The sequence below is a fragment of the Zonotrichia albicollis genome, chromosome 1 (genome assembly GCF_047830755.1).
Source record: "Zonotrichia albicollis isolate bZonAlb1 chromosome 1, bZonAlb1.hap1, whole genome shotgun sequence".
NCBI lineage: Eukaryota > Metazoa > Chordata > Aves > Passeriformes > Passerellidae > Zonotrichia > Zonotrichia albicollis.
The window spans coordinates 55,642,060-55,654,197 of NC_133819.1; positions in this window are offsets into that span (position 1 = coordinate 55,642,060).

Sequence of the window (12,138 nt, forward strand, 5' to 3'; positions counted from 1 at the left end):
TGGGACAATTAGCCATTTTACACCGGAGCGGGCAGCTGTGGGACAATTAGCCATTTTACACCTCATGGTGCTGCCTCCTCCATCTCCACGCCACCTTCCACTCGCCCATGAGCGGTCATGCTTGCTGCCCACTCAGCCCTGCCAGAATGCTGCTGCCTTCGCAGCTCTCTTGGCGAGACTGTGCAGCATGGAGCACACGCATTGCGTCGCAGGCCACAGGGCAGGTGGGCAGGCCAGCACAGTCATTGTAATGTGAAAAGAGGAGCCCCTGGGCAGGGGTGGTGAGTGGGCACAGTGCTGGGAGCTTCTGCTCCCTGTGGCTCAGTGGCTGCCCCGGTGGGTACTGTGCAACCCCGCAGAGCAGCGGGTCCAGCTGGGCAGTGTGCGGCCAGTCATGCGGCCTGCAGCAGCCACAGCGGGGCTCTGCTGGCACTGTCCGTAAGGGTGCTGAGGGAGGGGAACTGAGACCGGCATTCCCAGGGGTTTAGTCTTGGTTGACTTCAGTGCACTGCCCTCCCTGCTGCCTGTGCCTGATCCCGGCAAACCGGGGGTGGGTCCCTGCTGCTGCATGGCCGTTTGGGCTCGGTGCTGTGCTGCCTGCTCCTGCCCAGTGCCACATTCCCCTGCCCGTCCTGGGAAGGAGATAAAAGGGACACTGAATCTGGAGGTCAACTGTTGGCAGGAGAAACTTGTCTCAATCGGCGATGTCTTTTTTTCCTTGTGATTCAGCTGTCTTGTAGGTGTGGAGCTGCTGAATAGGGGTGGTTTGGCACAGATGCTGGCAAAGGTAGTGCAGAAGTTCAACACAAGGAGCTTTCAGTAGCATGTGTGAGGGTAGGAGGGTATGGACCTTTTTGGGGTTTAGTACAATGTTGCTGCATTGGTGTCAGTTTAGTCGATTTTTCATCAGTGGTATTTCTATCTATAAGTATGCTGCCCCAAGCCTTTCTAGCATTTGATGCCATTTCCTTACTGTCATTTTAACACCTTCCTTCACTTTAAAGGATGATACAATCTTTACATTGTGAAAATCCATTAGGAAATGCTATGCCAGAGTAGTCATCACTCCCCTTTTCTTTTGCCTAGTTTGCAATTTTCATAGACTCATTGCAAATTTCTTCCAATGTCAGCAAGAATACTGACATTTCTTATACTACTTAATAGGGTTGATGCTCTCAGCTGCTTTCCTCTTTCTTACTGCTTCATACTGTGTCTGACCTTATGTCCTCTTTTTGTGATCTGTATTTTGCTGTGGTTTGGTAACAAACTGGCATACACTGCCAACTCACACTTGTATGCTGGGATTTCAAGGGCTTTGATGGGTTCCTTTCTGAGACTGCCACGCACTGGACTTTCACATTTACAAAGGTGTAATATATAATGTAAAGTAATTCATGCTTAATGGGGAAAATGTATAAAATAAAAATTGTAAAGTGAACTTTACATCCAACGAGCTTCTGACCATGAAGACCGGGAGACAGATTATCACATTGGACTTACGAAACTCCTGGTGGCAGCAGGAGAAGAATGACTCGTTAACTAATAAAAGAACGTGGCTGGTGCAGAGATGGGCTTCCCCTGCAACCATCAGGGAACACCCAAGGATGGTCAGCACTTCGTAGAATACCATCAGTCAAGATAACTGAAGTCTTCGAGAAACATACATCTGAATACACGACTTCTCAGCGCCTGCCACTACCTAGGAAACAGCAATTGTCCAGCCCTGCACAGTGAAAGAAAACTTTATACATTGCAGGGTTACAAAAGAAATCAGGGCACCTCTCCCTCAGGCATAAAAAACTGTGTAAAACAGCCACACAGGAAACAGCATTCATTAACTGGGGGAGATCCGATGCGATAGAGGCCAGATCTAAGTTCATCCAGCATCGATCCCAGGCTCGATGTTGTCTCATTGACTGTGGTTTTTGAGGGCCATATTTTGGTTGCGAATATAAAATCTTTTCTCATTTATCAAATCAGCTTTCTTGTTGATAATTTATAACAAAAGCTTCATCTTCCATAGGTCATTTCAGTATTTAATACACTTTCCTGCAATGTACCAGCAAGTACTAAATTCCCTGCAAGCCCTGTCTTCCCAAAGGATAATTTTAAAATTTTGCTTTTCTCCTCTGACTAATCTGCCAGTATTTAGATGGAGAATTTGGCACCTTAAGTGAACCTCTTAGAAGGGATCTCATCACAGGCACTATCTCAGGCTTTCCTGAAATACTTGCTCCTTTGGATCCTTTATTCTATTTAGAGTACATTTAAGATTTTTTCCACAAAAGTCATTCAACAATGCCTCTTTTCCTATAAAATGTAATGCACATGACAAAGATGGATCCCCACAAAAGGTTGTGCACATATAAGGGCTAATTATAAGAATGGTGGCTCCCTCCTGCAGTTACATTAGCAAATGAGTTGATATTCCAAAGCTAAATATTCCAGGTCTTTGAACACAAAAGGAAGTCTTTGTCTCTTGCAAGAATTACCATTAGGATAATTTCTGTTAATTTCGATTTCTGCAGTGTTAACCCTGTTGCAGAAAAAAGAAGATTGCACTCTCTTCTTGTGCTCTCATTCCCCTCTCTCTGCTTTGGGTACACTAGTTAATGTACTGGTGTGACTAATTTCGTATCATGTCATAGTGCAAATTCTGCATAATTTCATGTACTTAAAAATGCTAGTTGCCAAGTAGCATACCCATTCAAGGGGCAAAGAATTGTAGGGCTGGGTAGCTTTAGGTACTGAAACTGAAAGTGGTTGAGGTCATGCCATTTAAAAGTGAGACAGCAAATCAGTTGATATAGGACTTTCAGCTGGATACCTCTGAGAATAGCAGCTTGTCAGCAATGACACGACAATCTTTCTAGCTGTATTCCAGAAAGAGAAAAGGTACACCTTTCTCTTTCTTATCTGTGTCTTTTCACAGAAAACATTGGATGTTTTAATTATTATTTTTCTTTTTTTTGTTTTGTCTGCCTTTCTCTTTCCACCTGCAATTAAAAATTTTGCCTTTCTTTTCTGGCTTCTCTTTCTGTACTTATAGAAAGTTGTATGAGGGCATCAAACCTTGTCATAAACATTCTCATACTGTGAAAATAAGTAAAGCTACATCTAAAGGGATAAAACAAACCCAGAAAAATAGAGTTTTTTACAGTATTCTGTGTGAACATTAAGACCCAAGACATCTTTGACCTGTGTTATGCTCTATTGATTTAACTTTTAGTCCATTAAATACTATTATATGTGTTTGGTCTTTAGTACATGGCCTTTGAAATCAAGCCCAATATTTTGGCTGATTTTTGTTTTTAATTTCTAGCAAAGGCCTTGTTTCTTAAGGAATATTCCAGAGCAAGAGCATCCACAGTAGAGTTGTGTTGTCATAATCAAAAGTGTCATAAATTCTGGTACAGTTTGTGCTGGTAGTACATCTAGAAATGAAAGAGTTTAGATTTTTTTTCCCTACTTTTAAATGTAACCATTATTTGAAATATTTAAGAGTTGGGTGTTCCCCCCCCCCTTCAAAATACCTCTCTAGGAAATGTTACTCAGTGTTTACACATAAAAGCCCACCCTGTAAAATATGTTGCTGACACTGCAGTAACTGCAGCTTAGCAATTAGTGATGACAACATCACAAAAGTTAGGATGGCTTAGCTCCAGTCCTAAAGTTATTGTGCATTTTAATAATTTCCAAGAAGGTGAATTCAAGCTCCTTCATTGCTCTACGCTGGAGTCCAGAGAGAATTTCAGTGTATGTTTTGTCATTTACAGCTGTCATTGCTTAGTTCCTGAATGTGAGAGTCCCTCATGACTGATGAAAATTGTCTATTTAAGAGTGGGTCAAAGACATGGTCGTGCTATAGAAGGAGATGAGAAGATTTTTGCAGTCTTAGTCATCTCTACTGCTTGTGATTTCTATATGAAACCAGTGGGAAGTTTTCTGAAGGTAGTCCAGAAGCTGGCAATATGAACAGCTTAGGACTGAACACTTGTTGCAGTGCTACCATGGTGATAATTTAAACGACTTAAAAAATTTAAAAGGGCAAACAAAGCAGTTGAAAGATGTCTTGGTTTGAAAGACAGGTGTCTGCTTGGGAAGGCAAGAGCCTTCCTTGGAATGGAGAATATAAACCTCCTCCCTACAAATTATTATAATTTTGAAATTAAGGGGCTCTCAGGCAAAGATACGAGGGTAGAAACAACAGTTCTTTACTAGTATATATAATACAGCAAACAAAACAACAGTAACTATGATGTTAACAACAAACAGAACGAGGGACCCAATAAAAGCCTTCTCGGCTGCCATCACTTTTCCCTTTGGTGCAGCCACCATCACAGCAAGCAGAAATGAGCAAAAATCCCAGGGTGATGGATGAAAGGTATCAGAAGTTCTGCGGTGGTTGCTGGAAGTCTGGGATGGTGCTGGCTACAGTGTGGGGAACCCAGAGCAGTTCCAATGAAACAGCAGGGGCAGGGCGGCAGCAGCCTGGCTCTGAGCAGGCCAGGGAGAGGCGAAGTGTGATGGTGGTCACAAGGGTTTGCAGGTGAGGAGAGAGGCAAGGATGTTGATTCCATGATCAGAAGGCTTATTATTTTATGATATATATACACTACATTATAAAAAGAAATAGAAGGAAAGTTCTCAGAAGGCTAGCTAAGCTAAGAATAGAATAAAATGAATAACAAAGATCTGTGTCTCGGCAGAGAGCAAGAGCAGCTCTGCCGTGAGTGGTCAGTAAATCCAAACATCCACAGGAGACCAATCACGGATCCACCTGTTGCATTCCACAGCAGCAGATAACCATTGTTTACACTTTGTTGCTGAAACTTCTCAGCTTCAGCACGAAAAAAATCCTAAGAAAGGATTTTAATGAAAAGATGTCTGCGACAGTGAAGTTCAGGATTTCCAGGGGCACAGGAGCAGATGGTAATAGGTCCCTCAGGGCTGAGCTCCAGCGGTGCCGGTGAATTCTCTCTGCAGTAAGGGACAGCCTGGCTGTCCTCCTCTGATGACAAAGAGTGAGAGAGCCAGCTGCCCCCGAGCCCCTCTTTTTTACCTGCCCCCCATTCTTGTGGTATCTCTGTGCCTCATAGAAAAAACTCCCTGAGAAAATAAGAAGTATAGCCAGATGCTCCATTCTTCTCCCAACTCAGAGTCTTACTTAAGTGCCCATAAGTATCCATAAGTACCCACTAGCTAGTTTCCTGGGAACTTATGGGGAAAAAAATTCTATAAGTAAAAGAAAAAAGAAAGAAAGAAACCCAACACCCAATAAAAGGAGAAGAAAATCAACTATCATTCCATTCTTCAAATATATTGTTCTTTAAATCATCATGCAGTTTCATGGCCTGAGTTGGTTTTCCTGAAAAGGAATCTGAGACAGAGTAAGCTTTTTAATGGAGTAGATATGGTACATGCCGGCAAACCATGTTTTTTACATAAAATATAAGTCATGCTTGAGCTACCCTTTGCTTAAGGTACTTAGCCCATGGTTGCGCAGAATTTTACTGCCATGATTGTCACTGAAAGTTTTCAAGGTAAGCTCTGAATAGCAACAATTGAGTAAAAATAATAATTGATCCCCTGCATTTGTGGGAAGCGGTTAAGCTTTTTGCCATCAACAGTGTTGCTTAACGTTTTATGTCGTATTCCACATTGTGCTTAAGGGTTATTAACCTACTTCAGAATCAGCACATGGAATAAGAATACTTTTTCTTTTTGAAAGCTCATGCAATTTGGCCTACTTACAGCAAAAAATCCATTAGTTTTAAGTCCACAGCTAGCATATTTTGTGCATATTCTAAGCTTCTAAACAAGTAACAAAAGCACTCTAAAATACTTTACGTTTTTAAACACATAAAATGCTTCCCTCCTTTGCAGTTGGCAACTATAAAATGAATAATATCTGCAGTATTTTAACACATGCCATATTTAGCTGAGTAATTTGAAAACAATTAAAAAGCAGTCCCTTCAATTTGAAAATATTTTTAGATTGGTTTTGAATATTCAAAACATACCCTTACCTTACGCATTGCATACAGATTTAATTGTCATGAAAGCAAACCCAGTTTTTATATTCAGATAGCCCCATTTTCCATAGTTCTCCACAATTGTTCTTGGCACAGTTTTTGTGAAAAATGAATATTTTAGGATTGGCTTTTTGCAAATATTAAAATTAATATTATATGTGTTATGTTAGAAAATTATGCTGTATTAATTTTCCTAAGTAGTGTGTTAAATATAGTTTTAGGTTATAACATAATGTTACAATAGAAGCTATGCTACATAAGATACTTTCTTTAAAGCGAGGAATGAGGTAATCACACAGATAGCAGCCACAGGACACCTAAATCTTTCAGAGAAAAAGAATTGATTGCTCCCTTATCAGAAAAAACGACCTTCTTCCCACCTCGCTCAGCCCTGAAGATGCCATTAGAATTAAGAGGAAGAAGTTGACACTGACCATACAGAATCCTTTGTTTGAATGAAATTTATGCATCATGTATGAGATGTATGAATATGCAACAGGCCATTGCTTTTAAAGGTTAATCCTCTGTTAACGTGTATCCTTTTTCAGGCTTATTTTGCCCAGAAAGAGGTACTCGGATTGTCTGTAACTCTTTGTTTTTATTGTCTCATATTGTCATAATCCTATTTGTCCAAATTTTTATTATGCCAAATTTATCACTATTTTTATAGCCATTTTATTATTATTAAACTTTTAAAATTTAAAAAAAGTGATTGCCGTTTTTCACAGTTTGCTACTTACATCACTGCTAAGACACTGTAGGTACTTCTAAGATACTGTAGTAAGCAGAAAAGGAGGAGAGGTCATGCCTTATTTCTGATTTCCTTTGGTTTTCTTTTTTTTTTCTTCCTCTTGTTCTTTTTCGTGTCACCTTTCTAGATACTGTGTGATTTATATTTAGATTTGCAGTTTACTAAACTATGGGTTTTTTTGTCTGTAACTCTTGTAAATTAAAAAAACCCCAAACCTAGCATCTCTTATATGTAGCTAGCATCTCTTTACAATTTACTAGCTACATATAAAATCTTCCAGCTGGTCCAAAACGCTTTCATTTGATACACAAGTTTTATCACCATTGAAATGAAAAGATAACATCAGTTCCTATATTCACTGCTTTTGTACTGGATTCCGTTCAGCAATGTGCACTAATGGTGATACAAAAGTCCTGCTGGAAGAAAGGATCGGCGTGCTGTCATAAACAGGAACACACCCCTGGTAGTAAAGTGATTTCAGCTTTTATTATAGGCCTAAGGCATAGGGCGTCCACAGGTAGAGCAGGGATGTTGAACCACAAGCGAGGATGCTGCAGTGCTGGTGCTGGATTTTCTTCCTTTTGAGCAGGGATGTTCCTGATGTTCAGGGTCAAGTGGCACACTCTCACTGACGTGGATGTCCCAACTGTTTGTTGTTCCTTTGGATTGGTTTCTGTTGGGATTCTTCATTTGCATAAAGATTAAGGCGCTGATTGACTCTTACAGTTCCATCCAGGCTGGCTTGTTTTGCTTGGGGGGTGCACATTACTTAGGTGTAACACAGTACTACGAGTACCATATTTCTTATAACGACCCTTTAAACCCCTTTTACAATATAATAACCAAACCTTTTAACAGTATATGCTTAACAATTATTAACTATTTTACAACAGTTTCTAACCTCTTTTTGATGCATACAAATTGACCAAGATACATGGTACAAGAGTCTTGTAAATATTTGAAATTTCTCTATCTTTCTGGCAGTAAAAAAAGCCTTACATTCTTCTTGTAAAACAAAAGCAAATAAACAACCCGCCTGCAATCCAGGGACCCCCATACCACCAGGCTGGCTCTGCTACTCCTCTCACCACAGCAGCTCTGTGGCCCAGAGTGGCGTACTAGTGCAGGGCAGCTGCTGAGAGCTATCCACATGGTCCCCCCTGGTGCCGCAGCTTTATGCTGGAGAATGCTGCAGGGATGCTGACACGGCCTGGTGCTCCAGTGCACCCCCTGGCGCAGTGAGGGGCAGCTGCCAAGAGCCACCTACATGGTCCTGCTGGTGACACAGCTCTGCCCTGGCTAACACCCCAGGGAAGTGCCCGCACAGCCTGGCACTCCAGTGCCCCCATGGCTCAGCATGGGATATTAAACCTTAACAAAATATAACAAAAGACTGAATAAAGTAAAATTTCAGGATTGGGAGCATGGGACTAAACTGCCATATCCTCGTCCACAAAATGGCTGCTCCACCTTTAATACCTTTGGTGTTGCATCAGGTAACCCTAGCCCCATCCAAAGTCTGTCAGTTAACTCTTCATCGCTGTCCATTGGTGGACACTGCTCCCCTGCAATTTAATTGGAGGTCAGGTGTTGCCATGCTGGTCCTCCTAGTAACAAGCCTGCCCTCCCCACAAATGTCCCAACTACCAGGGCCATCCTGTGACAACAATAAAAGGGGAGGGGAAAGAGAACTATGGGCGAATATATCACAATAGCATAATCAATAAAACTTCTCTTACCGTACACATAATATCCATCGCTTACTTGTAAGAGCCAATCATCAGATTACCCATCTATAACATGAAGATCCCAACAAATATCGCTGTGCATGCATGCAGCACAGCTGCTGAAGCGTGGCAAAACTGAATGCCATTGCTGAGCTTCAGTTCTGTGAAGCTCACAAAAAGTGAAGAATAAAGCAGCAGAGTGCCAGATTTGTTTGCACAGAGTTCAGATTGCAAGAGGAGTGTGGCTGTCAATTGCTAGCGTCCTAAATTCATGGTAGCAGTCATATGGAGGAAGTACTTACTTGTGCTGCTACCTGTTTTTCCTCCAGCCCCCTGTGGAAACTTTAGGCTCTGAGATCCAGAGAACACTAGGGTAGATGCTGCAGAGAAGGGTAGCAGAGAGTACAGTGGTGCATTTTTTGATGTGCTTTATGTGTGGCAAGACAAAGGTACAGCCCAGTCTTTGCTATGGGAGTAGCTGCTGAAAGCTGGCAATGGAGTAATGAGAGTGAAAAATGTAATGGCACGTTGAGCTGAGAAGGAGAGTGCAGCACTGCAGAGTGTTGTGCACAGTTTAAAGGCTGCTTGGAGAAGAGGGATGTCGAGAATGCCTTCTGTATTGATGTGTGCTTCGCAGTGATGTATAGCTGCATGGCCTTTGCAACACTGAAGGTGTAAGTGCTTATCTCCAGATTTTGTGATGAAGTGCCACGGCTGCGCATTACTTTTCCTCACAGCAAGCATATTCTCAGCTGATTTTGACAATTTGGTACACTGTACACACAAGCCCTCTGCTCTGCAGCTTCGTTCTTCACCTTCTGTGACATGCACACAACTGAAGCTCAGTGATAGCGTTCAGCTTTGCTGCATTTCAGTGTCTATGCAGCATACATGCACTGTGTGCTCTGCATGGTTTCACTTTCATTCGAGGTACTTTTGCTTTCTTAGAGTCCAGACTGTCCAACTAGTACTTGCTCAGCAAAATGTCCCAGGAGAGGGGCACTTGCTGGATTAGTCTTTCTGTGTCCAGGACTTAAAGACAGCACCAAAATCTGAGTGACAAGGACAGGTAATGAAGAATATGTTTTTGCCCTGTCACATTTTTCTGTGTGAGACTTGTATGAGGAGCTTTAGTCCTTGTGAGGCTGTAATGTGTGTGCAATTGGTGGCACTGTGCCCCAGCAATCTGGTGGCACTGTGCAGGTTGTAAAGGAAAGGGGTTGCTGCCCCTTGAATGCAGTGCAAATACAAGTTTCCACAAGTTGTAGGGGAATGCTCAGGGCAAGCTTGCTGTCTTGGCACACTATTTCCATGCAAGATATAGTCAGAAAGCTTTCCAGTAAGATTCTGAGTCCAAGAAAGGCAAAGTACACATAATGTAGCATTGAAAAGGAATGTGAAGGGTCTAGGAGTGTTTCGGCAGAAGCAGTGCACTGCAGGGCTTCACTGTCTGTGCAATGTTTTGTGTGGACAGTAGATGATTATTTGCTTCAGGGAGAATGAAAGCCCAGCAGGTTAACAAAAGGCAAAGAACGAAGCCACACAACACCGGGCTTGTGTGTGCAGAGTTCAGACTGCATGAGGAACGTGGCTACCACTCTCCTGCCTCCCAAATTCATGTTATCAGTCAGAAGGAGGAAATTCAGTGATAGCTTACTTGTCCTGTTACCTGTTACTCTTCCAGCTCTTTGTGAAAACTATTGTCCTTATGTGTGGGCCCTGAGATCCAGAGAAGACAATAGTAGATGCAAGGAAGAAACGAGGTTTGGAGTGCACCAGTGAGTTTGATGTGGCTTATATGCAGCAAGAGGAAGGTGCAACCCAGCACTAGCTTTTAATTTTTGAGCATTTTGCTATGGGGAGCAGCTCTTGGATGTTGTCAACCGAGATGCAAGAGTGTACAAAGTGAAAGCACATCTATCTCAGAAGGAAGATTATCAAGCCACAGCTCATTGAGCGCAATTTAAATGCTGCAAGAGAAGGAGATAACTTAAAAATGTCTTCTGTCCTGACACTTCCATCTGTGTGAGCTCTAGCTGCTTGGACTTGGCTACACTGAAGGGGTGCAAAAGTTAATATTTTGTGAATATCAGATTACACAAGGAAAAAGGGAAGGTCAGTAAATGCTTTCAGTCCTGGCACATCTCTCACTGTGAACTGCAGGTGGAAACGCTTCTCTTTAGTCGTGGACTCTGACCAGCTTGAGGGAATGTGATGCTATTTATAGTTGAGAAGAAAAGTGCAAATCACTAGCATGTTTCATCTAGTTCACAGAGTGAAAAAGGACTATGAAAGCCAGCACTGGCTTTTTGTTCTTGGACTTTTTCTTTGGGAGGAGCTGCTGGATTCCCATGTGGGATCTGTGATGGTAGGATGGTAGACAGAACTTGAGGGAAAATGCATATCTCCAGGGAGTTTGATGTAGTTCTGTGGGTGCAAGTTAGGTCTTGAGCAGCTGATTGCACAGAAAATGTTCTAAAAGAAATAGGCCATGTTGCAATTGCCATTTCTTTTGCAGCCTATAAACTGCACAGCCAACCATGAAATGATTCCTCTTCCTTCTCTCATACGTACAGGATCACATTCCATCAATCTCCAAGAGCCAGGATGAACGGCAGGGCTCTTCTATGAACTGCTCCCGCACTAATGGGGGGCCGGGCCAGAAAAGTGCTTGGCTTTTTCCTGGGCAGTGTCAGCACTCATCAGAATAACCACACGATGGCAATGTCAACTTGCAAAAGAAGGACACGCACGGAGTCCAGCTAGAAACCACCCCCAAGACACAGCAAAGTCAGAAATGTCCCTTTTCTTAAATCTACTGTGTCAGGACAAGAAGATTTCACTGAGCTTCCCCTTCCAAGAGCAAACACACTCAATCAATCAAGGAGTCTGTGTTGCCTTTTGAGTGCGTTTCTTTGCACCACACTCAAGAGGCAACACGGACTCCTTTGCCCTAACAAAGCTTTCTCCCTTGCAGAGTCCAGCCACAAACTTGAAAACATCTGCCAAAAACAGAGCTCACAAAAGACCCAGCTGAGAAAGTTCTTGCTGCCTACAACTTCAACTGCACATATTGGACTCCCAACACACACACTGCTATTGGCACATTCCTTCTCAGCTCTTAAGTACCATCCTAAGCCTTCAGGCTCACAGAGTCAGGATCCAGATTGAATGGCACTAGGGACTGCTCCACACTAAAGCTACCATGACAAAAATCTCAAGAGCCTGGCATCTGCATTCCCACTGACAGTTCAACAGCTCTAATCCAGAGAACTGCCTATTGGGAAAAGACTTTAATTTCACTTAAACCACCCAAAAGTGCACATCTCAAATTGCTTTTTTTGCCAAAGAGAGGAACTAGAAGCCCATCTCAAAAGAAATGTCATCCCCTCCTCCAAAATACAAAACATGCAGGGACCGATCCAGTATTGAATATATCCAACAATTGTTGCTACACAGAGAGGGCCAGAACAGAAATGTCTTGCTGGACTATACTTCCTCATGGTACTTTTACATCTGCTTCACCAACACTGGCACTGTGTCCTTTGCTTCCCAAGCAAAGGCATTCCAAGTTACTTGTCCTTACGTTGCCTTCAGTACCATGCCTAGTCTTTCCTAGCCTACC